Source organism: Caretta caretta, chromosome 28, assembly GCF_965140235.1.
Source record: "Caretta caretta isolate rCarCar2 chromosome 28, rCarCar1.hap1, whole genome shotgun sequence".
NCBI classification, from domain to species: domain Eukaryota; kingdom Metazoa; phylum Chordata; order Testudines; family Cheloniidae; genus Caretta; species Caretta caretta.
The window spans coordinates 6,803,014-6,828,099 of record NC_134233.1 but is presented as its reverse complement, the minus strand read 5'-3'; the positions used below and the strand labels follow the sequence as shown (position 1 = coordinate 6,828,099).

Here is a 25,086-nt window from a genome sequence, read left to right as displayed (position 1 = left end):
TAAGCCATGTCATCAGTCACCCCTCCCTCCGTCAGAGCAACGGCAGACAATCGTTCCACGCCTTTTTTCCATGCCGACGCCATACACGGCAAGCATGGAGCCCGCTCAGATCACTTTGGCAATTAGGAGCACATTAAACACCATGCGCATTATCCAGCAGTATATGCAGCACAAGAACCTGGCAAAGCGAAATTGGGCTGGTAGGCGACGTCAGCGCGGTGACGAGAGTGATGAGGCCATGGACGCAGACTTCTCTCAAAGCACGGGCCCTGGCAATGTGGGCATCTTGGTGCTAATGGGGCAGGTTCTGTTATGATATAAATATTCAGGCCTGCCTGTAAAGGCCTATACTCTAAGAATTTAGGTGTATTCTTATCAGTTGGCTAGTTATAGAGGTATAAAAGAATCAAAATCGCTGTCTGCCGGTGTAAGGTCTTTCTCTTACTGTGACAGTCTGAGGCCCTGTTCTTAGGGCTAAGCAGCAGAGGCAGCCATAAGCTGGGAAGCGACCGGTCACATCCTCACATTCCAAACTAGTCACATTGAAAGAAGGTGCTATTGGGCTGTTAGGAATACAATCCTGTCCTGATAGTGCCTACCGCCTCCAGAGAAAGGGAAGTGCCTAGAAGATGTAAAAGGAAACTTTTAGTTTGATAGCATCCTGTCTGGCAAGAACTCACTTATCAATAGCTGGGATGTGAAATCCTCACTTCTGTATTGTTTTGTCATTATAGTTCCCACTTTGCTATTGTTTGTCTGTATAATCTCTGTCTGGTTCTGTGATTATTTCTGTCGGCTGTATAATTAATTTTGCTGGGCATAAACTAATTAAGGTGGTGGAATATAACTGGTTCTATAATCATGTTACAATATGTTAGGATTGGTTAGTTAAATTTCAGGAAAATGATTGGTTAAGGTACAGCTAAGCAGAACTCAAGTTTTACTCTATAATCTGCAGAGTCAATCAGGAAGTGAGTGGGTGGGTGTGTGGGGTGCAAATGGGAACAGCGAATGGGGGTGGGAGGGAAATTGAAATCATGTTTTGCTAAAGGGGGAAATGGGAACAGGGACACGGGTAAGCTTCTGTGGTGTCAGAGCTGGGAAGGGGGACACTAAGGAAGGAAACTGGAATCATGTTTGCTGGAAGTTCACCCCAATAAACATCGAATTGTTTGCACCTTTGGACTTGGGGTATTGTTGCTCTCTGTTCATGCGAGAAGGACCAGGGAAGGAAGTGGGGGAAGGAATAAGCTCCCTAACATCTTGGTGCCGGTGACTCACTCGGATGCATCGCATTGGATAGGTGAGTGGCAGCCTGTAAGTCCCCCTCCCCAACAGTCCGCGCAGCTGCTTGGAGGGGGTCTCGTGACCTCTCATGATGGTAGTTGCAAGTTCTGGCAAGCCAGGGTAAAGGATTTTTTTGGATAAATGGATAAGGAAGAACCAGGGCCCATACCAGGTGCAGGGGTCACCCTGGGATGAGATTAAAAAGGAAATGGAGGAAGTGTTAGGGGACCCAAAGGGATGGGGTTGGCTGAGGAGCCCACCCTTCTTTGGTATATGGGTAGTGGAAGAAGGTCCCTGCCCATGGGGACTGGATGCCTTCCAGGGAAAGGAGGCACTTCAGTCCCCTTGTGAGAGGTTTGAAGTGAGGGCAGCATTCTGGGAAGCTGCCAGGAATGTTTCAAGTTTGGTGCTGCTTCAGAAAGGGCTGCTGAAGGGTTGTAAATTAGTTAGGGGTGGTTAAAGATGATTTGGCACAACAGGGTTTAAAGTCCAAAGCAGAGTTAACTGAGTTTTAGAGACTGGGGCTGGGACTTGGTCCTGGGGGAGTGGAGAGAAAGAAGGGGAAGGAGCCTACTCTTGGCTCAGAGCTAACTATGTCCTTTTCTTCTTTTCCTTCTTCTTTTCTCGGTTTACTTAATTTGCTGCTGGTAGCCTATACTTTAAACTGACCTGACAGGCTTAGAATCATAGAATCATAGAATATAAGGGTTGGAAGGGACCCCAGAAGGTCATCTAGTCCAACCCCCTGCTCGAAGCAGGACCAATTCCCAGTTAAATCATCCCAGCCAGGGCTTTGTCAAGCCTGACCTTAAAAACCTCTAAGGAAGGAGATTCTACCACCTCCCTAGGTAACGCATTCCAGTGTTTCACCACCCTCTTTGTGAAAAAGTTTTTCCTAATATCCAATCTAAACCTCCCCCACTGCAGCTTGAGACCATTACTCCTCGTTCTGTCATCTGCTACCATTGAGAACAGTCTAGAGCCATCCTCTTTGGAACCCCCTTTCAGGTAGTTGAAAGCAGCTATCAAATCCCCCCTCATTCTTCTCTTCTGCAGGCTAAACAATCCCAGCTCCCTCAGCCTCTCCTCATAACTCATGTGTTCCAGACCCCTAATCATTTTTGTTGCCCTTCGCTGGACTCTCTCCAATTTATCCACATCCTTCTTGAAGTGTGGGGACATCCTTAATTGGTTAATTGGTTTCTTTCCACCTCTTTCCCCCTGCCTTTCCACACACTTTTGTTTTTCTGAAGTTTTAATGGAGGGTACTTTGGATACTTATGTGAGATATTTTTGGTGATTTTGGACAAAGTATGAGGGAGGCCTGCTGTATTCCACTGGAATTTTTGGAGTAAAAGATGCATGGGCACCCATGGAGACAAATGTTTTACTGCATCTTTGAACAGTCTCAAGGTAAAGACAGCACAGGTTAAGGCAGCTGTGTGGCAATAATTGTACTTGGTGGCTAAGTTGTTACAGACAAATTGCACTACCTTAAAGAACTAAATGTAGGAGTAAGTGATTGAAAGAAGTGAGTGAAAAGTTACAAGTTCCAGCAGGAGAGTGGGTTTGTGTGTGTGGGGGGGGGGTGTGTGTGTGTGAGAAAACCTGGATTTGTGCTGGAAATGGCCCAACTTGATTATCATACACATTGTAAGGAGAGTGATCACTTTAGATAAGCTATTACCAGCAGGAGAGTGGGGTGGGAGGAGGTATTTTTTCATGCTTTGTGTGTATATAAAAAGATCTTCTACACTTTCCACAGTATGCATCCGATGAAGTGAGCTGTAGCTCACGAAAGCTTATGCTCAAATAAATTGGTTAGTCTCTAAGGTGCCACAAGTACTCCTTTTCTTTTTGCGAATACAGACTAACACGGCTGTTACTCTGAAAAAAGTTACAAATAGCTTTTGTAAAAATCGATGATACAGGGTTTGGAGGAAAGTAAACATTTGGGAGTTGTGGAAATAGTAAAAGGTAACTGTTGTGAAGACATTAAAAGAGTAACAGTTGTGGTGTTATAAGACAGAAGTTTTTGTTTCATGATCAAACCCAGTTATTTCAATGTCACTGTATGTGCAACTCTGTGCAGTCACATTGGATGGAAGCTTGGTCATTAAATTATCCACGGGGGTCAGGTAGAGTGGCTACTACCACCACTAGGCTTCTGTCCCCAGAAGCCTTTACAGCTATTCTGAAGGAAAATGGGCCCTTTTCCCACAGAAATGATCTATAAGGGACAGCTGCAGACAGCAGGCGGAGAGAGAATCTGATCAAAATTATTTGACTATTGGGTAATGTAATCAAAATCACTAAAGGATGTAAGGGGTTTCTATTGGAACTTAACTTGGCTGCCCCTGGTTGTGTCTAGTTGTACAAGATGGAAGTGCAATTGGGGTACAGTTGTGTAAAAAAGAGTAATCACAGTGCAAGGGATGTTAGGCAAAAGAGAATTTTGTGTGTGCGCACAGGTAGAAGAAAAGGAAAAGGGGAGGAATGATGGGAACACTGAGCCTTGGGGTGGCTCTGGGGGATCAGATTGTTGCTTTGGTGGGTGTGCATGAAAACTCTGTGGGCATGGGGGAGACAGTTACACCTTGTGTAAAATTAATATGGCTAATATAATGTTATGGAGGTTAAACTATATGGAAGGAATGTGCATTTTCCCAGGATGTGTACAGTGTTAAAATCTGAAGCTGTGTCTCAGCTATTACCTGAGAATAAACTTAAAGCTTGGTACAGCAGAGAAACTATTGCAAACTTGATCTGTTGTACAGGAGGGGAGACTGAGGTACACCACCTCATGAATTTCATAAATGACCAGTGAGTGGGGTAATTCGCTAGCCTGACTACAGAACAAAATAAGGACAGCTTGGAGGTAATTCTTCTGTTTTTTCCTGCAGTTAGCAAGGAAATTTGTAAAAGAAAGGGATATTATTATTATTAAGTAATAATCTGTCCCCACCAGGGGGGTGCAAATTATTTCTTTTGTTTTTCAGACACTCTACAAGCAAGCTGGCGCCAGCGGGAAAAATAAACCACAATACTATGGATCTGTGTTTTGTGTTTGTCTTGTTGCTAGCATTGTTGTGTTTTTAATGAACAGAAAATCTCATGATGTGGGTGGGGGGTGGCTTCAAAAGGCTGACCTTGGCGGGGAAGATGTGTATGGGAATGCAAAATCCTCAGCTAGGAGGCCAGCACCTGTGTAATAGCTACCGTGATACCTGGAAATGGAATGGCAACTAAGGTGGTCCCCACAAGCCCTATGGAAATAATGAGCAGGGGAGGAGCTCACTGGGAATCAATGGAGGGGTGTGTGAAATAGTGTAAATCAACAGAAGATGTTTGGATGTGCCCCTCTTCTATGACTATAGAGGAGCAGGATCAATGGCCTATGCAAGGGGTGGACAATTGGGTGTACTGTGTATAAGGTGTTTTGCTGGGAATGTACATATTACTGGGGGCACAATTACACCAGCCTATAACCAAACTACACACATCTACATGCTGCTATCTGGACTTTGGTGCACAAATGGATCTGTGAATCTTATCGCTGTGAATAATCAAACCAGGGCTTACTGCCTGATTCCATACCAAGTGGTCAAGCTAGTTTGGACAATATCCCATTTCTCTGTGAACATTCAATGTACTTATGATATGGACAAAAGCAAGCAAAACCTGCAGGGGCAGCTTGTTGCAACTGCCAGCAACTGGACACATCAGATCGTGACCCCGTTGAAGGAGGAGAGGCAGTGTTTTGGGGGTGTCTCGGATGTTGGATCATACTGCAGTGGTCAGGACTTGGTGTTGCTGTGGATTTTGTATTGTTAACTGTACTTGTGTTACGTTGCATAGGGAGATAACCTGTAAGTAATGTAATAAGCCCTCCAAACCCTACAGTGTACTAGACAACCTGGACTCAACCTTCTCGGGCCCACTCTAATGGGAAGTCTGGAACACTAATTGGAATAGGTGTGGTATGCCCGTATGAGAGAAGGTGCAGGGCACTATACTACACAAGGGGCAGTGGAACAAATGGAAAATCGACACCTTCCACCTTGATGCCTTGCCCTATCAGGAAATGTGTGGCCATATGTCCTATGCTTTTCCAGGGATACCTGGGCAGGAGGATCCCAAAAGAAAAAGGAAAAAAAAAGGGGGTGGAGTGTTAGGATATAGAAATTCAGGCCTGTCTGTAAAGGCCTATACTCTAAGAATTTAGGTGTATTCTTATCACTTGGCTAGTTATAGAGGTATAAAATCACTGTCTGCCGGTGTAAGAGCCTTCTCTTACTGTAAAAAGAAAAGGAGTACTTGTGGCACCTTAGAGACTAACCAATTTATTTGAGCATGAGCTTTCGTGAGCTACAGCTCACTTCATGGGATGCATACCGTGGAAACTGCAGCAGACTTTATATACACACAGAGAATATGAAACAAAACCTCCTCCCACCCCACTGTCCTGCTGGTAATAGCTTATCTAAAGTGATCATCAAGTTGGGCCATTTCCAGCACAAATCCAGGTTTTCTCACCCTCCACCCCCCCACACAAATTCACTCTCCTGCTGGTGATAGCCCATCCAAAGTGACAACTGTCTACACAATGTGCATGATAATCAAGTTGGGCCATTTCCTGCACAAATCCAGGGGGGTGAGAAAACCTGGATTTGTGCAGGAAATGGCCCAACTTGATTATAATGCAAATTGTGTAGACAGTTGTCACTTTGGATGGGCTATCACCAGCAGGAGAGTGAATTTGTGTGGGGGGGTGGAGGGTGAGAAAACCTGGATTTGCTGGAAATGGCCCAACTTGATGATCACTTTAGATAAGCTATTACCAGCAGGACAGTGGGGTGGGAGGAGGTTTTGTTTCATATTCTCTGTGTGTATATAAAGTCTGCTGCAGTTTCCACGGTATGCATCCCATGAAGTGAGCTGTAGCTCACGAAAGCTCATGCTCAAATAAATTGGTTAGTCTCTAAGGTGCCACAAGTACTCCTTTTCTTTTTGCGAATACAGACTAACACGGCTGTTACTCTAAAACTTCTCTTACTGTGACAGTCTGAGGCCCTGTGCTTAGGGCTAAGCAGCAGAGGCAGCCATAAGCTGGGAAGCGAACGGTCATATCCTCACATTCCAAACTAGTCACATTGAAAGAAGGTGCTATTGGGCTGTTAGGAATACAATCCTGTCCTGATAATGCCTATCACCTCCAGAGAAAGGGAAGTGCCTAGAAGATGTAAAAGGAAAAAGGCATCCTGTCTGGCAAGAACTCACTTATCAATAGCTGGGATGTGAAATCCTCACTTCTGTATTGTTTTGTCATTATAGTTCCCACTTTGCTATTGCTAGCGGTGGACGTGTTGTTCTTTGACTTTAGCAAAGCTTTTGACACGGTCTCCCATAGTATTCTTGCCAGCAAGTAAAAGAAGTATGGGCTGGATGAATGGACTATAAGGTGGATAGAAAGTTGGCTAGATTGTCGGGCTCAACAGGTAGTGATCAATGGCTCCATGTCTAGTTGGCAGCCGGTATCAAGTGGAGTCCCCAAGGGTCGGTCCTGGGGCCGGTTTTGTTCAATAACTTCATAAATGATCTGGAGGATGGTGTGGATTGTACCCTCAGCAAGTTTGCAGATGACACTAAACTGGGAGGAGAGGTAGATACGCTGGAGGGTAGGAATAGGATACAGAGGGCTCTAGACAAATTAGAGGATTGGGCCAAAAGAAATCTGAGGAGGTTCAACAAGGACAAGTGCAGAGTCCTGCACTTAGGACGGAAGAATCCCATGCACCGCTACAGACTAGGGACCGAATGGCTCGGCAGCAGTTCTGCAGAAAAGGACCTAGGGGTTACAGTGGACGAGAAGCTGGATATGAGTCAACAGTGTGCCCTTGTTGCCAAGAAGGCCAATGGCATTTTAGGATGTATAAGTAGGAGCATTGCCAGCAGATCGAGGGACGTGATCGTTCCCCTCTATTCGACATTGGTGAGGCCTCATCTGGAGTACTGTGTCCAGTTTTGAGCCCCACACTACAAGAAGGATGTGGAAAAATTGGAAAGAGTCCAGCGGAGGGCAACAAAAATGATTAGGGGACTGGAACACATGACTTATGAGGAGAGGCTGAGGGAACTGGGATTGTTTTGTCTGCAGAAGAGAAGAATGAAGGGGGATTTGATAGCTGCTTTCAACTACCTGAAAGGGGGTTCCAAAGAGGATGGCTCTAGACTGTTCTCAGTGGTAGCAGATGACAGAACAAGGAGTAATGGTCTCAAGTTGAAGTGGGGGAGGTTTAGGTTGGATATTAGGAAAAACTTTTTTCACTAGGAGGGTGGTGAAAGACTGGAATGCGTTAGCTAGGGAGGTGGTAGAATCTCCTTCCTTAGAAGTTTTTAAGGTCAGGCTTGACAAAGCCTTGGCTGGGATGATTTAGTTGGGGATTGGTCCTGCTTTGAGCAGGGGGTTGGACTAGATGACCTCCTGAGTTCCCTTCCAACCCTGATATTCTATGATTCTATGACACTAAGGAAGGAAATTGGAATCATGCTTGCTGGAAGTTCACCCCAAAAAACATCGAATTGTTTTCACCTTTGGACTTGGGGTATTGTTGCTCTCTGTTCATGTGAGAAGGACCAGGGAAGGAAGTGGGTGAAGGAATAAGTCCCCTAACAGGTTCATGCGGTGGAATGCCGATTTTGGGCCCGGGAAACAAGCACAGACTGGTGCGACCGCATAGTGATGCAGGTCTGGGACGATTCCCAGTGGCTGTGAAACTTTTGCATGCGTAAGGGCTCTTTCATGGAACTTTGTGACTTGCTTTCCCCTGCCCTGAAGCGCATGAATACCAAGATGAGAGCAGCCCTCACAGTTGAGAAGCGAGTGGCGATAGCACTGTGGAAGCTTGCAATGCCAGACAGCTACCGGTCAGTCGGGAGTCAACTGGAGTGGACAAATCTACTGTGGTGGCTGCTGTGATGCAAGTAGCCAACGCAATCAAAGATCTGCTGCTATCAAGGGTAGTGACCCTGGGAACTGTGCAGGTCATAGTGGATGGCTTTGCTGCAATGGGATTCCCTAACTGTGGTGGGGCCATAGGCGGAACCCATATCTATCTTGGCACCGGAGCACCAAGCCAGCAAGTACATAAACCGCAAGGGGTACTTTTCAATACTGATGCAAGCACTGGTGGATCACAAGGGACGTTTCACTAACATCAACGTGGGATGGCCGGGAAAGGTACACGACACTCGCATCATCAGGAACTCTGGTCTGTTTCAAAAGCTGCAGGAAGGAACTTTCTTCCCAGACCAGAAAATAACCATTGGGGATGTTGAAATGCCTATAGTTATCCTTGGGGACCCAGCCTACCCCTTAATGCCAATGGCTCATGAAGCCATACACAGGCAGCCTGGACAGTAGTCAGGAGCTGTTCAACTACAGGCTGAGCAAGTGCAGAATGGTGGTAGAATGTGCATTTGGATGTTTAAATGTTTGCTGGCGCAGTTTACTGACTCGCTTAGATCTCAGCAAAACCAATATTCCCACTGTTATTACTGTTTGCTCCACAATATCTGTGAGTAAGAGGGAGATGTTTATGGCAGGGTGGGAGGTTGAGGCAAATTGCCTGGCTGCTGGTTACGCGTAGCCAGGCACCAGGGTGGTTAGAAGAGCACAGGAGGGCGTGGTGCGCATCAGAGAAGCTTTGAAAACCAGTTTCATGACTGGCCAGGCAACGGTGTGAAAGTTTGTTTCTCCTTGATGAAACCCCCCCATCCCTTGGTTCACTCTGCTTCCCTGTAAGCTAATCATCCTCCTCTCCTCCCTTCGATCACTGCTTGCAGAGGCAATAAAGTCATTGTTGCTTCACATTCATGCATTCTTTATTAATTCATCACACAAATAGGGGGATAACTGCCAAGGTAGCCCGGGAGGGGTGGTGGAGGAGGGAAGCACCGGGTGGAGTGGTGGAGGAGGGAAGGACAAGGCCACACAACGCTTTAAAACTTATTGAATGCCAGCTTTCTGTTGGTTGGGCAATCCTCTGTGGTGGAGTGGCTGGATGTCCGGAGGCCCCCCACCTCATTCTTGGGCATCTGGGTGAGGAGGCTATGGAACTTGGGGACGAGGGCGGTTGGTTACACAGGGGCTGTAGCAGCGGTCTGTGCTCCTGCTGCCTTTCCTGCAGCTCAGTCATACGCTGGAGCATACTGGATTGATCCTCCAGCAGTCCCAGCATTGAATCCTGCCTCCTCTCATCACGCTGCCGCCACCTTTCAGCTTCAGCCCTCTCTTCAGCCCGCCACCTCTCCTCCCGGTCATTTTGTGTCTGCCTCCAAACGTTTGTCTGTGCTCTCTCAGTGTGGGAGGACAGCATGAGGTCAGAGAACATTTCATCGCGAGTGCGTTTTTTTTTTTCACCTTCTAATCTTCGCTAGCCTCTGGGAAGGAGAAGATCCTGTGATCCTTGAAACACATGCAGCTTGTGGAGAAAAAAAAAGGGACAGTGGTATTTAAAAAGACACATTTCATAGAACAATGGCTACACTCTGTCACGGTAAACCTTGCTGTTAACATTACATACATAGCACATGTGCTTTCGTTACAAGGTCACATTTTGCCTCCCCCCACCGCGTGGCTACCCCCTCAACCCTCCCTGTGGCTAACAGCGGGGAACATTTCTGTTCAGCCACAGGCAAAGAGCCCAGCAGGAACGGGCATCTCTGAATGTCGGCTTAAGAAAAGCACCCTATTTCAACCAGGTGACCATGAATGATATCACACTCCTGAGGATAACACAGAGAGATAAAGAAACGGATGTTGTTGGAACGCCAACAAACATTCAGTGCCATGCTTTGTTATGCAATGATTCCCAGCTACGTGCTACTGACCTGGCGCGGTAAAGTGTCCTACCATGGTGGACGGAATAAGGCTGCCCTCCCCAGAAACCTTTTGCAAAGGCTTTGGAGGTACATCCGGGAGAGCTTTATGGAGATGTCCCTGGAGGATTTCCGCTCCATCCCCAGACATGTTAACAGACTACAGCCAGTAGTTGTACTGGCTGCGAATGCCAGGGCAAATTAATCATTAAACATGCTTGCTTTTAAACCACGTATACTATTTTAAAAGGTACACTCACCAGAGGTTCCTTCTCCACCTGGCATGTCCGGGAGGCAACCTTGGGTGGATTTCGGGGGGTACTGACTCCAGGTCCAGGGTGAGAAACAGTTCCTGGCTGTCAGGAAAACAGGTTTCTCCACTTGCTTGCTGTGAGCTATTTACAACTTCATCATCATTATCTTCCTCGTCCCCAAAACCTGCTTCCGTGCTGCCTCCATGTCCATTGAAGGAGTCAAACAACACTGCTGGGGTAGTGGTGGCTGAACCCCCTAAAATGGCATGCAGCTCATCATAGAACTGGCATGTTTGGGGCTCTGACCCAGAGCGGCCGTTTGCCTCTCTGGTTTTCTGGTAGGCTTGCCTCAGCTCCTTAAGTTTCATGCAGCACTGCTTCGGGTCCCTGCTATGGCCTCTGTCCTTCATGCCCTGGGAGATTTTGACAAATGTTTTGGCATTTCGAAAACTGGAACGTAGTTCTGATGCACGGATTCCTCTCCCCATACAGCGATCAGATCCCGTACCTCCCGTTCGGTCCATGCTGGAGCTCTTTTGCAATTCTGGGACTCCATCATGGTCACCTCTGCTGATGAGCTCTGATACTATTAATTTAGGCTTAAATAGAGACTGCGAGTGGCTAAGTCATTATGCAAGGTAGCCTATTTCCCTTTGTTTTTTCCTACCCCCCCCCCCACATGTTCTGGTTTAACTTGGATTTAAACTTGGAGAGTGGTCAGTTTGGATGAGCTATTACCTGTAGGAGAGTGAGTTTGTGTGTGTATGGGGGTGGGGGGGTGAGAAAACCTGGATTTGTGCTGGAAATGGCCCACCTTGATTATCATGCACATTGTAGGGAGAGTGGTCACTTTGGATGAGCTATTACCAGCAGGATAGTGAGTTTGTGTGTGTGGTTTTTGGGAGGGGGGTGAGGGGGTGAGTGAACCTGGATTTGTGCAGGAAATGGCCTAACTTGATTATCATGCACATTGTGTAGAGAGTTGTCACTTTGGATGGGCTATCACCAGCAGGGGAGTGAATTTGTGTGGGGGGGTGGAGGGTGAGAAAACCTGGATTTGTGCTGGAAATGGCCCAACTTGATGATCACTTTAGATAAGCTATTACCAGCAGGACAGTGGGATGGGAGGAGGTATTGTTTCATATTCTCTGTGTGTATATAAAGTCTGCTGCAGTTTCCACGGTATGCATCCAATGAAGTGAGCTGTAGCTCACGAAAGCTCATGCTCAAATAAATTGGTTAGTCTCTAAGGTGCCATAAGTACTCCTTTTCTTTCAGCCTCATAGTTTCCCAGAGGGAAAACTCAAGTTCTCTCCAAAGGAAGTGGAGAGAAAACACTTTTTCAGAGTCCAGGAGAGACAAGGCAGGTGGAGAGGCCTCAGATTGCTATAATCCAGTGCAGATAAATCAGGTTTATTCATCCTGTATTCTGGCACAGCAGTGAAGGCCAGAAAGGAGCAGCGGTTCTCACTGGAACATGTCCACCCACTGCTCACAGGCAATTCCCAGGCCCACCACAGCACACTATCTTGATGAGAAAGGATCCCACTCGGCCTAACCATTTCTTCTTTTCCTTCCACCCGGAACCCCGCTTCTTTTCCTGGGCTACAAGTAGCCATCCCTGGGATGCCAAGAGGCAGGCACAGGATTCTACCTCCCAGCAGCCAATCACACTACCATGGGTTCGGCCCTCAGAAGGGATCCCAGGTGCTCACAGCCAGCCCAACCCCCGCCTCCAAAGCTGTCAATCACGCCCCCGGGTTGGCCACAAAGGAGGAGTGGTTCTCGCCGCTCCATGTGTGGCAGGGAGCCTCTCAAGCCCATCACCGCACCCCCATCTTGGCCAGAAAAGAGCACGGGCGCACACAAACTCGGACTCCGCTTTGCTTGTCTTCCTTTCACCCAGAACCGTCCTTCTTCTCCTGGACTGCAAGTAGCCATCCCTGGGAAACCAGGAGGCAGGCACAGGATTCTACCTCCCAGCAGCCAACCGCACCGCCCCTGGCGTTGGTAGAACGAACCGTGACGCTCTGCTAACCCCACTGAGGCACTTAGCTTCTGCCCTGTCTTCCTCAGCATGACTTTCCTCTTTTGCCCTATTCTTGCCTCACTCCCTCCTTTGGCAAATCACGCAAAGGAGGGCAGCCAGAAGACCCGGCCTCCATAGGCCAATGCCCAAGGGCAGAGGAGGCCAAGCCACAAGGCTCCAAAAGGTGACTGGCCTAGACCCTCTAGATTTCGCAGCTCATTTCACCACCGTCTGTCCTGCGGGGGTCGGGGTTACCCCAGGGACAGGCCAGTGGTAGAAGTAGGAGCGCCTTGCTGGAGAGCTAGAAAAAGTAAACCATCATGTTTCTGCCTGGTTTCGAACCAGGGGCCTTTTGCGTGTTAGGCAAACGTGATAACCACTACACTACAGAAACTCTGTCACAGAGCTCTGCCCCCCCCTTCAAATTCCATCCACTTGGCTGGCTCTCACCCTGGAACACACTGATGGGCAGATCTGGAGAAAGTGGTGGCAGCTGGGAGAGCAAAGGACTGGAGCCGGCGCTCAGGAAGTCATCTTTATGTCGTCCTTGTGACTCCAGCTTGAAGGAGAGCTTCTTTTTCTTCCCCTTGCCGAGAAAGAGCAAGTTTCTCACTGTAACACTAGCTAAGACTGGTCCACCCTGTGTTGGTGGCCGTTCAATTTCTAGATGTTAGTACATTTCAGTTACTGTTAAAATTTAAAAAATTCTATATGCTTAAAGGAAATAAACTTTTGTATTTGATTATTTCTAGCATGAATAAAAACAGATGTACAGATCCTAGCCTGCAAATTTATCATCTTATATGACAGAGAAAATCATGCATACAAATTCTGCATCAAAATCATGAAATGAGTTGCAAATGCAATAAAAATAAAATATTCAGAAGTTTAACACGTGAGGGGGGGCATCACAGATGCTTCTTGCCTGGGGTGCCTTTTGATCTAGGGGAAGCCTGTCAGGGAGAACAGGAGTTTTTTCACAAACCTATTTTCAGGCTGTAATCTGTGGTCACCCTGCCCTGTGGGAGTGATCCCGGTAGCCCAGACTCAGGGCTGGAACAGGCCCCTGTTTTAGGGGGAGGCTGCATGGTTTAGAGCAGAGGTGGCCAACCTGAGCCTCAGAAGGAGCCAGAATTTACCAGTGTACGTTGCCAAAGAGCCACAGTAATATGTCAGCAACCCTGCATCAACTCCACCCCCCCAGCTCTCACCGCCTCCCGCCCACCGACTGCCCCGCCGATCAGTGTCTCCTCCCTCCCCGCACCGCCCGATCAGCTGTTTTGTGGCATGCAGGAGGCTCTGGGCGGAGGGGAGAGGAGCGAGGGCACGGCAGGCTCAGGGGAGTGGGCTGGAAGGGTTGGAGTGGAGGCAGGGCCAGTGGAAGAGCCAGAGGTTGAGCAGTGAGCACCCCCGGCACATTGGAAAGTTGGCATCTGTAGCTCCACCCCGGAGTCAGCACCTATAGAAGGAGCCGCATATTAACTTCTGAAGAGCCGCACATGGCTCTGGAGCCACAGGTTGGCCTCCCCTGGCTTACAGCAATCTGATGCCTCAAACAATCTGTCTCTCCCAAAGTGTTGGATCTGCATCCCCAGAAGGCTCCTGCACTGCCTCCCCCCTTTTCACAGTCTATAGAAAGGAGCAGCATCAAGGGTTAGTGATGAGCGACAAGGTACAACATGGGTGGCAGAGGCTTCAGGATCCCAGAGTGTTTGCTTGTCTGGGGCATTTTGAGTGAGATCTTAGGGACACATTGTAAGGCAGAATCCCAGGAATATATATGAAAGGAGCATAGGGCCATAAGGACATAAAAACGGCCATACTGGGTCAGACCAAAGGTCCCTATAGCTCAGTATCCTGTCTTCCCATAGTGACCAATGTCAAGTGCTTCAGAAGGAATGAACAGAACACGTAATCATCAAGTGATCTATCCCTTGTCGCCCATTCACAGCTCCTGGCAAACAGAGGGTAGGAACACCATCCCTATCCATCTTGGCTAATACCCATTGATAGGCCTATCCTCCATGAATATATCTCGTTCATTTTTTGAACGCTGTTATAGTTTTGGCCTTCACAATATCCTTTGGCAAGGAGTTCCTCGTGTAGACTGTGGGTTGTGTGAAAAATACTTCTTTTTGTTTGTTTTAAACGTGCTGCCTATTAATTTCATTTGGTGGCCCCTAGTTCTTGTCTTAGGAGAGGGAGTAAGATTTGTCACTTTGGATGGGCTATCACCAGCACGAGAGTGAATTTGTGTGGGGGGGTGGAGGGTGAGAAAACCTGGATTTGCTGGAAATGGCCCAACTTGATGATCACTTTAGATAAGCTATTACCAGCAGGACAGTGGGGTGGGAGGAGGTATTGTTTCATATTCTCTGTGTGTATATAAAGTCTGCTGCAGTTTCCACGGTATGCATCCGATGAAGTGAGCTGTAGCTCACGAAAGCTCATGCTTAAATAAATTGGTTAGTCTCTAAGGTGCCACAAGTACTCCTTTTCTTACTGCCTTATTTACTTACTCACACTAGTCATGATTTTTTAGACCTCTAGAATATCCCCCCTTAGTCATCTTTTTTCCAAGCTGAAAAGTCCCAGTCTTATTAATCTCTCCTCATATGGCAGATGCTCCATACCCCTAATCATTTTTGTTGCCCTTTTCTGAACTTTTTCCAATCCAATATGTCTTTGAGGTGGGGCGAACACATCTGCATGCAGTATTCAAGATGTAGGTGTACCATGGATTTATATAGAGGCAATATGATCTTTTCTGTCTTACTATCTATCCCTTTCTTAATGACTCCCAAGATTCTCTTTGCTTTTTTGACGGCCGCTGCACATTGAGTGGATGTTTTCAGAGAACTATCCACCGTGACTCCAAGATCCCTCTCTTGAGTGGCAACAGCTATTTTAGACCTCATCATTTTATATGTATAGTTGGGATTATGGTTTCCAATGTGCATGACTTTGCATTTATCAACATTGAGTTTCCTCTGCCATTTTGTTGCCCTTTCACCCAGTTTTGTGAGGTTTTTTTGTAACTCTTTGCATTCTGCTTTGGACTTAACTCTCCTGAGTAATTTTGGATCATCTGCAAATTTTGCCACCTCACTGTTTACCCCCTTTTTCCAGATCATTTATGAATATGTTGAAGAGTACTGATCCCAGTACTGAACCCTGGGGGACACCACTATTTACCTCTCTCCATTTTGAAAACTGACCATTTATTCCTACCTTTTAACCAGTTATTGATCCACGAGAGGACCTCCCCTTTTATCCCATGACAGCGTAATAGAGCAGAATAGGGTTTCCTTGTAAGGGGGAGTAAACTGAGAACATATCAGGAGGTTGTACACTTTTATTGTCCTGGTGAAAAAGTGTGTCTGATACTCAGCCTTTGCTGCTCCTGCCGGCTGTGACTGCTGAGGACATTTTCCTTCTCTCCTCCTGGGTCTCTCTTCTGCCAGATTCTTGGCCAGTGCGGCCGCCCTGCAGGCGATGGCAGAGCAGTTTGGTAATAGGCTGCCGGACTCACCACATAAGAGCGCAGCTGCTGTAGCAGCTTGACTGATCATAGGCCACATCCTGCAGCCCTGGCAGCCCAGGATAACCTCCCACTGATGGCAATGGGAATTTAGCCTTTGTAACTAGCTGCTTGTACCTGAGGTCTCAGCTATGAAGTAAGCTGGTGGCACACACAGCTTCATCCAAAGAAGTGAAGGATGTAAGCGAAAGAGCAAAGTTGGCCACCTGGGGAGCTGCTGCAGTCCCATAACCACAGCTGGAAGGGCGAAGAGGAAAAACTCCCTGAAGTGCTCAAAGCAGCACCGAGAAAAGGAAGTTGGTCAGTGAGATCAGTAGCAATAAATATGAAATGAAGGACTGCTTTCTCCTCTGTGATGCCATATTTGAATTATGTTACTTTACAATGAGATAAAGCTTGAAAATATCCTGCTCTAACTTCAGGATGGGTCTGTAACCATAATCGTTCTCTGTGGGAAGTGGCCTCTAGATAATAATCTTTGGGAAGAGCTGGCTGAAGAGCCTTCCTACGAACCAGGAGATCATGGCTTGGCCTGCCAGTTCTTCCTTGCTGAACCTGGCTTGTCTGCTAGGCTCGTCTTTTTGTATCTCTTCTCATAAAAAGAAAAGACCTCACAGCACAATCCTTGTAAGTGCTCGTTCAGGACGGAGAGAGCTTCCTTGTGGCGAAGCCTTGGAAAGTGGCAAATGCTAAGTCTGAAGGTGATGGAAAGGTACCATGACTCAGAGTTGAGTTGAAGTTGCTGTGACTGAAACCCAGAGCACTAACCACTCTAGGATCACAGCAGCTTGTGGGAGAAGCGCATGTTAGAAGCCCTCTGTCAACTCAGCTGTGGCTTTCCATGCACAGAGAGCCAGCCCGCTCAAGGTCTGCAAGTTTTGTGGGAAATGGGGAACGTCTGTACTTTGGCATAGGAAGGTGTTGTCTTGGACCATCAAGGGGAACAGTTGCAAATAGATAGTTGAGGAAGGCACCATGGCTTAGTAGGTTAAAGCACCTGTCTTGTAAACGGAAGATCCTGGGTTCAACTCCCAGTAGTGCCTTGTTGTATAGCTTTTGTCTCCTCTGCTCATGTTTTCCTCTGTCTTCCTAGGAAACAGAAGAGACCTCCCTTGGCAATGTAAGTAATTGCTTCCTCAGGAAAAGGCTTCTTTGCAGAGGAGCGTTGGAGAGAATCAAATCACCAGCCTGGAGTTGATGAAAAGGCTATTGGTGTTGGGAAGGAGGTTGCTTTGACTGCAATTGCTATGACACCAGAGCTTGTGTCCCATGCCCATGCAATTCACTAGAAATGTCTATGCACAGAGACCCTTCTAGAGGGTTCCCTGTAGGGCTTGCAGGAAATGGAGAATTACTGTCCTTTCACCTTTCATTTTATTGTTGATGAAAGATGGAGCAGTTACGGGAGAAGTCCCAGAGAGTGGCACCATAGCAGAGCTTGCCAATAAACCTGCTGGATAAAGAGCAAATTCAGGATCCAGCATCCAGTGCTGCCTTGCTGAACGTGCCTCCTCTTGTCACCTTTTGGTCAATGTTTTTTGTTCACGGAGAAACCCGCCTTTGACTAGTCATACCCATGCTTGCAAAAGGAACAGGTCTTTTTGCTGACAAGTGTTGAAAGGAGGCATTGGATGAACATGGAAACAAGGTAAAGGTTGCTGTAACTCATCTTGCAGGCACGGCTGTTGAATCTGGGCTGCCTCTTACAATACTGTGCTAGTGACAAGTAGCAAAACCCCTCCAGGTGCTGTGATCACTTGGCCTACAACAACATGCCGTGACACACTATGGACACACTATGGTCCATGTTAAAGAGCTTTCCCTCAACCCTCCCGCTTCCCTGGTTCTTGTCAGGCAAGCAGCAAAAGGCCAGAAGTCCAAAGCACAGACAATGCGATGTTTATTGGGGTTAGTTTCCAAGCAATCATATTTCGGAGCCCTTCACACCAGTTGGGCTTATCTCTATAAGCCAATAGAGTCTGTTCCCCAGTGTTCCCTTCCAAGCTGTCATGCCACAGAGCATTTACCCTGTATCCCCCTTCCCAGCTCTGACGCCGCAGAGCCTTGCCTGTGTCCCTGTTTCCCATCCCCGCCCTTAGCAAGCATGATTCCAATTTCCCCTCCACTTCCTGTTTGACCCCAGTTTATATAATAATATTTTCAGCTATATCTTAACCAATCGTTTTACTGAAATTTAACTAACCAATCCTAACATATTGTAACATAATTCTCTAACCAATTATATCCCACTACCTTAATTAACTTACATCTGCCAAATTAATTATACAGCAGACAGAAACAATTAGCGAACCAGACAGATTAACAATAGAAAACTGGGGGGCATAAAGATAAAACATACAGAAATGAGGGTTTCACAACCACAACCATTGATAAGTGATTTCTTGCCAGACAGGATGCTGGCAAACTTTCAGTGTGTTTGGTTTGGGATGTGACAATGTGACCGTACGCTTCCCAGCTTATGGCTGCCCCTGCTGCTTGGCCAAAGGCCTTAGCCTAAGAACAAGGTCTCCGACTATCCTAGTGAGAGCAGGCCCATACACAGGTGGACTGTGATTTTGATTCTTCGTTTTTATACCCCTGTAGCTAGCTAAGTGATAAATATACACCGAAGTGCTATAGCAGTCTCACATGTGGATAGAGCGAGGCCAGAGCTGGCTCCGGTTCGCACTGTGGATGCTCACACACAAAAACAACAGCGATGACAACACGCTAATGTTTCTGTAGTTGACAGGATTTGAACCTGCATGGGGGGGACCCCCACAAGGAATTTCAAATCCATCACCTTAATCACTCGGCCACAACTACTTGATGGACAGCTGCTTAGCTACACTATGATTCTGTTCTCACAGAATTGTCCCTTCAAATTGCTTGCTCAGACCAGCTTCCCCAGCACAAGTGTGTCGATGGTGGAACAGCAAGAATTTCTGCCCATTTCTCTTCTGGCTGGAGCATGATTGGAGTGTGTTTGTGGTTAATGACTTTGCAATAGATTGTTGTTCATTCCCCACTTCGACAAGTCAGACAGTCCCTTTCCTATTCAAATCTCCAGCACATCATTCCAATAGCAGGGGTCAGGCTTTCTCTGGGGCACTGTCAGGGATGCAGGTAGCTACATCCCCTCTGTCTGACTATTGCCATTGCAGGAGAGAAGGTTTCAATGGAATTGAATGCCCTGGCTCAGACAAGAGACACAGGGAGGTTTTACTGTTCATGGATCTGTGCAAAGGAAATTGTGTCTCTGTGTGAAATTGAGGAGGGAAATGAAACATTCACATGGCGGCCCAATGCCCTAAGGAATGTGGGTGAAGGACTCGGGCTGAGAAATGGTTTAAAGGGTTTGTATCAATTTCTTGCCCTGATTAAAAACTATGGCTAAAAGACAGGTTTCAGAGTAACAGCCGTGTTAGTCTGTATTCGCAAAAAGAAAAGGAGTACTTGTGGCACCTTAGAGACTAACCAATTTATTTGAGCATGAGCTTTCGTGAGCTACAGCTCACTTCATCGGATGCATACCGGGGAAACTGCAGCAGACTTTATATACACACAGAGAATATGAAACAAAACCTCCTCCCACCCCACTGTCCTGCTGGTAATAGCTTATCTAAAGTGATCATCAAGTTGGGCCATTTCCAGCACAAATCCAGGTTTTCTCACCCTCCACGCCCCCACACAAATTCACTCTCGTGCTGGTGATAGCCCATCCAAAGTGACAACTCTCTACACAATGACAGGTTTCAGAGGAACAGCCGTGTTAGTCTGTATTCGCAAAAAGAAAAGGAGTACTTGTGGCACCTTAGAGACTAACCAATTTATTTGAGCATGAGCTTTCGTGAGCTACAGCTCACTTCATCAGAAGTGAGCTGTAGCTCACGAAAGCTCATGCTCAAATAAATTGGTTAGTCTCTAAGGTGCCACAAGTACTCCTTTTCTCTACACAATGTGCATGATAATCAAGTTGGGCCATTTCCTGCACAAATCCAGGTTCTCTCACCCCCCTCCCAAAAACCAGACACACAAACTCACTATCTTGCTGGTAATAGCTCATCCAAAGTGACCACTCTCCCTTCATGTCATGTCGCTATCTTAAAACAAAAAAACTTCAAATCCAGACTCCAGCAAGAAACTGCTGAATTGGAATTCATTTGCAAATTGGATACTATTAATTTAGGCTTAAATAGAGACTGGGAGTGGCTAAGTCATTATGCAAGGTAGCCTATTTCCCCTTGCTTTTTCCTACCCCCCCCTCCCCAGATGTTCTGGTTTAACTTGGATTTAAACTTGGAGAGTGGTCAGTTTGGATGAGCTATTACCAGCAGAAGAGTGAGTTTGTGTGTGTGGTTTTTGGGAGGGGGGTGAGAGAACCTGGATTTGTGCAGGAAATGGCCCAACTTGATTATCATGCACATTGTGTAGAGAGTTGTCACTTTGGATGGGCTATCACCAGCAGGAGAGTGAATTTGTGTGGGGGGGTGGAGGGTGAGAAAACCTGGATTTGTGCTGGAAATGGCCCAACTTGATGATCACTTTAGATAAGCTATTACCAGCAGGACAGTGGGGTGGGAGGAGGTATTGTTTCATATTCTCTGTGTGTATATAAAGTCTGCTGCAGTTTCCACGGTATGCATCCCATGAAGTGAGCTGTAGCTCACGAAAGCTCATGCTCAAATAAATTGGTTAGTCTCTAAGGTGCCACAAGTACTCCTTTTCTTTTTATGGCTAAAAGGCAGCCGTTGTTGTTAGTACTGGTACCTGTGCAGGGACACCCGGGTGGGTGTCAAGTCCATGGCCTTAACCAGGGGTAGTCGATTATTTTATCAAGATCCAAATTTCTTGGTCAAGGTATAGTCATGGTCTAGATTCCAGAGAAAATAATACACTGATGATAATAAGTATATAAAAATTTTTGCAATCACTGTGGGCATAACTCTGATGATTGTGTCGTGTTTCACTCTATATCTTGTGCCACCGCCTTTCCCTTTAGCCTTGTCGTTTACCAAGGGTAAAAACTAAACATCTCTTCAGACACAAGGGAGTGTTTGTGTTCATTCCTGCGAGCTACACAAGGGTTTGATGTTGCTGCTTTCAATTCTCCAGCTCTTTGGGGACAAGGAACAATTCAGGCTGTCACTGAACAGAAGGAGGGAGATCATTTTTTGACAGGGAGAGGGATGCCTCCTCTTAAAGGTGTTTGTCTGGCTGGCAGCCCTGGTTCCCAGGTCTCTCCTGAGGGAAGAAAGTTTTGATGCAAAATACTAAAACTTTTAAGGGAGAGGAGAGAAAGTCAATGGGCACATGATGGGGCCGGTCTGAACCACAACATGGTTCTTTCATGTGGGATGACTCTGAACACTGACTGATCTCCATGCCCTTGGATTTGAAGAGGTGTTTAGTTTTGCACTTGGTAGACTACAAGGCTGAAGCAATTTTATGGATGGTGACCCAATGAGTGAAGGGTTATTTAATGTTGTAAAATATGGTAAAAACACTTGGCTTAAACTTGAGCTGCCTGTTATTAAAGGCTGGTTTCCCCACGTCAGTTCCATCAGCTCTTCTAGTATTGCCCTGGATTGTCTCATGCCTCTGTGGGAAGTAAAGGGAATCGTCCCGTGCTGCCCTTGGCTCCAGGCTGATTTATCCGGGAAGGGGACGTGGAATTGATTTGTTTGCTGTTGTGAAGGGAGCCAGGCAAGTTCTGAGGGAACGAGAACTCCCAGCATCTTCCCAGCCCAAGCCAGGCTGCTGCCCTGTCCCAGCCTCTGTTCCCCTGGGGGCCCCGTATGTCTGACTCGAGAGCATGTGGGGAGCAGCAGCTGACGCAGAGGACAGTCTGGGCTGGGCAAGTGCTAGGAGCTCAGCACCAGAGGCTCCCTGCTCAGGAGAAAACAATCAGTCCCCGTCCCCACCCCAGGACAGCAGCCTGGAGCTAAGGGCAGTGCCGAGTGGGGGTTTCTCTTTTTTCTCTTCCTGGGGTGAGCAGGCACCTGGGGGGGAGTTTCTAGCAGAGCAGTTGGAACTGAATTGGGGAACCAGCTTTTAATAACGGGCAGCTCAGGTTCAGACTAATTTTGTTACAATTTTCTCTATAATGTAAAAAAAATCGAAAGTAAAGGGGCAAGAATTTTTGGAACTCTTCTCTGCTCGTGTTCCCTGCCATAGAACGAAACGGCTTTGTGACTTTTCATGATGTGGGAGTCAGGTTCCCTCACTGTTCAGAGTCAATGTGCACAGAAGAAGCCTTTTGTGTTTCATTTCTTGTGTTTCATTTCATTTCTGCTGCCATCGTGTGGCCATTTCCTTCCCCTCCTTTCTGTCCAAAGCACAGAGCTCAGTTCCTCCAGGGAGAGAGGGACATCTTTCTTCTTTCCTTCCTAAACAGCCCCTTTCCTTGGATTACCCTTTGCTGGGATCTGGATGGGGAACAGCCGTTTCTGAGGATTCATCTAACACCATATTTGGTGTTGAGATATAGATTTTACAGCCAGACTAGATCCCTATGTACATCTGCTCTGACAAAGGAGCTCTGCGTTTCTGGTCGAAATGGAATTATTTGGCCATTAATTCTGTCGGGATGAAGGGGTTCCAGTTACCTGTGCCCTGTACCGCTAAGGGATTGGGGCAACGCTGGAGAGATTGGAGGGTGTGGAGCTGGGGAGCAGTGGGTGCTCCAAGGAAAGTTGTTGCTGTCCTCTGGTAACAGAGGGCAGGTGTGGTGATTTTGTAAGCCGTGGTGTTTGTATATATATAAAGTGTACTAAATCTCCAGGTTCCAACCCATCCCTTGTCTGGGCTATCCAAGGCGCTCTTTCTTGAGTGTATAGCTCAGTGATTGAACATTTGCCTGCCTGGCAATGGGTTCCTCCTTCAAATCCCAGTGCTTTTGTTTATAAACTTTTTTGAATGAAAATCGATTTCCTTACCCCTCTCCAGTATGATCAGGAATGATGCTTGTAATAAATTTAAAAACTCAGCATTTTACTAGGCAAATGTATAAAAACCTAGCAAACCTGTCCATCACTGAAATCCGTTCCAGTCCTTGGCATCTCTGAGAGGGACACTGTATTTGAGGCATGTGGGACACCTCTGTGATGATGATCGTTTGAAAAATGCTGGATTCAATGAAAGATGAGACCATAGGAGGGGAAGGTGAATGGCAGCACCACACAGGGTCATAACACTCAGGCACGGGGCTTCACTATCACTACCCCTGTGTGTTCCATCGTTTATATCCTAGAGAATCACACCCTCCCCATCCCCGCACACTGTCACACAAAATCTTTTCCCCTTGAGCCCAATCCAACCCCAATGATTAGGGGAGTGGAACACATGACTTATGAGGAGAGGCTGAGGGAACTGGGGATGTTTAGTCTGCAGAAGGGAAGAATGAGGGGGGATTTGATAGCTGCTTTCAACTACCTGAAAGGGGGTTCCAAAGAGGATGGATCTAGACTGTTCTCAGTGGTAGCAGATGACAGAACAAGGAGTAATGGTCTCAAGTTCAGTGTGGGAGGTTTAGGTTGGATATTAGGAAAAACTTTTTCATTAGGAGGGTGGTGAAACACTGGAATGCGTTACCGAGGGAGGTGGTGGAATCTCCTTCCTTAGAAGTTTTTAAGGTCAGGCTTGACAAAGCCCTGGCTGGGATGATTTAGTTGGGGATTGGTCCTGCTTTGAGCTCCTTTGACTCCTGAGGTCCCTTCCAACCCTGATATTCTATGATTCAACCCTACTGTAAGGGGACTGTTGCCTCCTTACAAACATTGAGTGGGCATGTTTTAGTTGCTAGCTCCCAGTACTCAAAGGGGAAGGGTCGATGGGGAATCAGGACCCTGAGACTAACAGCCCCCAGGAACAATGGGGAGAGGCCAGTGCTCCAGGGCAGCCTGAGTGACAGGGCGGGCAGGCGAATCAGGGAGTCTGGAGGCCAGGGAGGTCCCATCCTCCGTGTGAGCTGGAATTGCCTGGGTCAGACAGAGTGGGGTGGAGTTAAGGAGAAAGCAGGGGACCAAGCTCAGGTGGGGAGCAGAGCTGGGCCAGATCCAGAGGGACCAGAAAAGCAGCCCAGAGAGAGCAGCCCCTGTCCTGGGAGCAGAGCTGCAGCCCCAAAGCCAGAGGCACAGCCCAGAGAGAGGACCCTGTGTGACGAAGTGGGACTATTCTTAATGTTTCCTCTGAATTTTGTCGGGGTGCCTCAGTTTCCCCTATGCAATTCTTAAGTCTCTAGGTGGTGGGGTAAGGGTGTATGATCATTGCAGAGCCCTAGAGGGCAGGTGTGTTCAGGAGTCTGGACACAGAGAATGGCCGACACCCTGTTTCCTGGCAACTGATGGGCTGGCCCTTCCCCCCTGCAAGGTGGAAGCTGTGTGAGCTTTGTGTCCTGAAGACAGGCTGCTCACAGAAAGGCGACTGCCCCAGAGTCCTGACTGGCTTCACGGGGAGCAGGTCCAGAGCATCGCCCGGGGACTCCGTGACACCTGTCCTGGGAGCAGAGCTGCAGCAACCGGAGCCGGAGGGGCCAGAGAAGCAGCCCAGGGAGCTGGAGGCAGAGCAGCGAGGCAGAGTGAAGCTGGAGCTGAGCAGTCCGGAGCCGGGTGTGGTGAACAGCTGGGGAGAGCGAGGTGGGACCCTGGGCAGTGGGCCCAGCACAGGGAGACACCTCAGCCAGGATGCTCTGCAGGCCAGACTTGAAGGGGGATTGGTAACCCAGACAGTCCTCAGGGGAGTGGGGGAGGGTCTGGGACAGAGCAGGGGTTGGGAAGAGGCGGGGTGGGGCAGATAAGGGGTGGGGATTTGGGGAAGGGATGGAGTGTGGTGGGGGCTATGGAGAGGACGTGGAGCAGTGGCTGGAGCAGCACCCAGCTGCACAGGGCGCCAGGAAATTTGCAGCTGCGTACTTTGTGTAGGGGTGAGGATGGCCCTGGTGGTGACGCTAGGATTGAAGGATTATTTAGTGCGATAGTGAATTGTAAAACACAAACAAACCCAGTTAGCTTAAATTAGAGCTGCCTGTTATTAAAGGCTGTTTCCCCACATCAGTTCCAAAAGTTCTTCTAGAAACGCCCTGGGTTCCCTCACGC

General features: G+C 47.6%; 1 protein-coding gene and 1 non-coding gene across 2 annotated transcripts in view; both read right to left on the bottom strand.

Moving 5' to 3' along the window:
* LOC125629204 (uncharacterized) overlaps positions 1–25,086 on the bottom strand; it is a 570,105-nt gene that overhangs the window by 183,155 nt on the left and 361,864 nt on the right. The window lies entirely within an intron of this gene.
* Positions 12,772–12,844, bottom strand: TRNAV-AAC (transfer RNA valine (anticodon AAC)). Its single transcript has one exon. It is a non-coding gene; the product is annotated as a tRNA-Val (tRNA).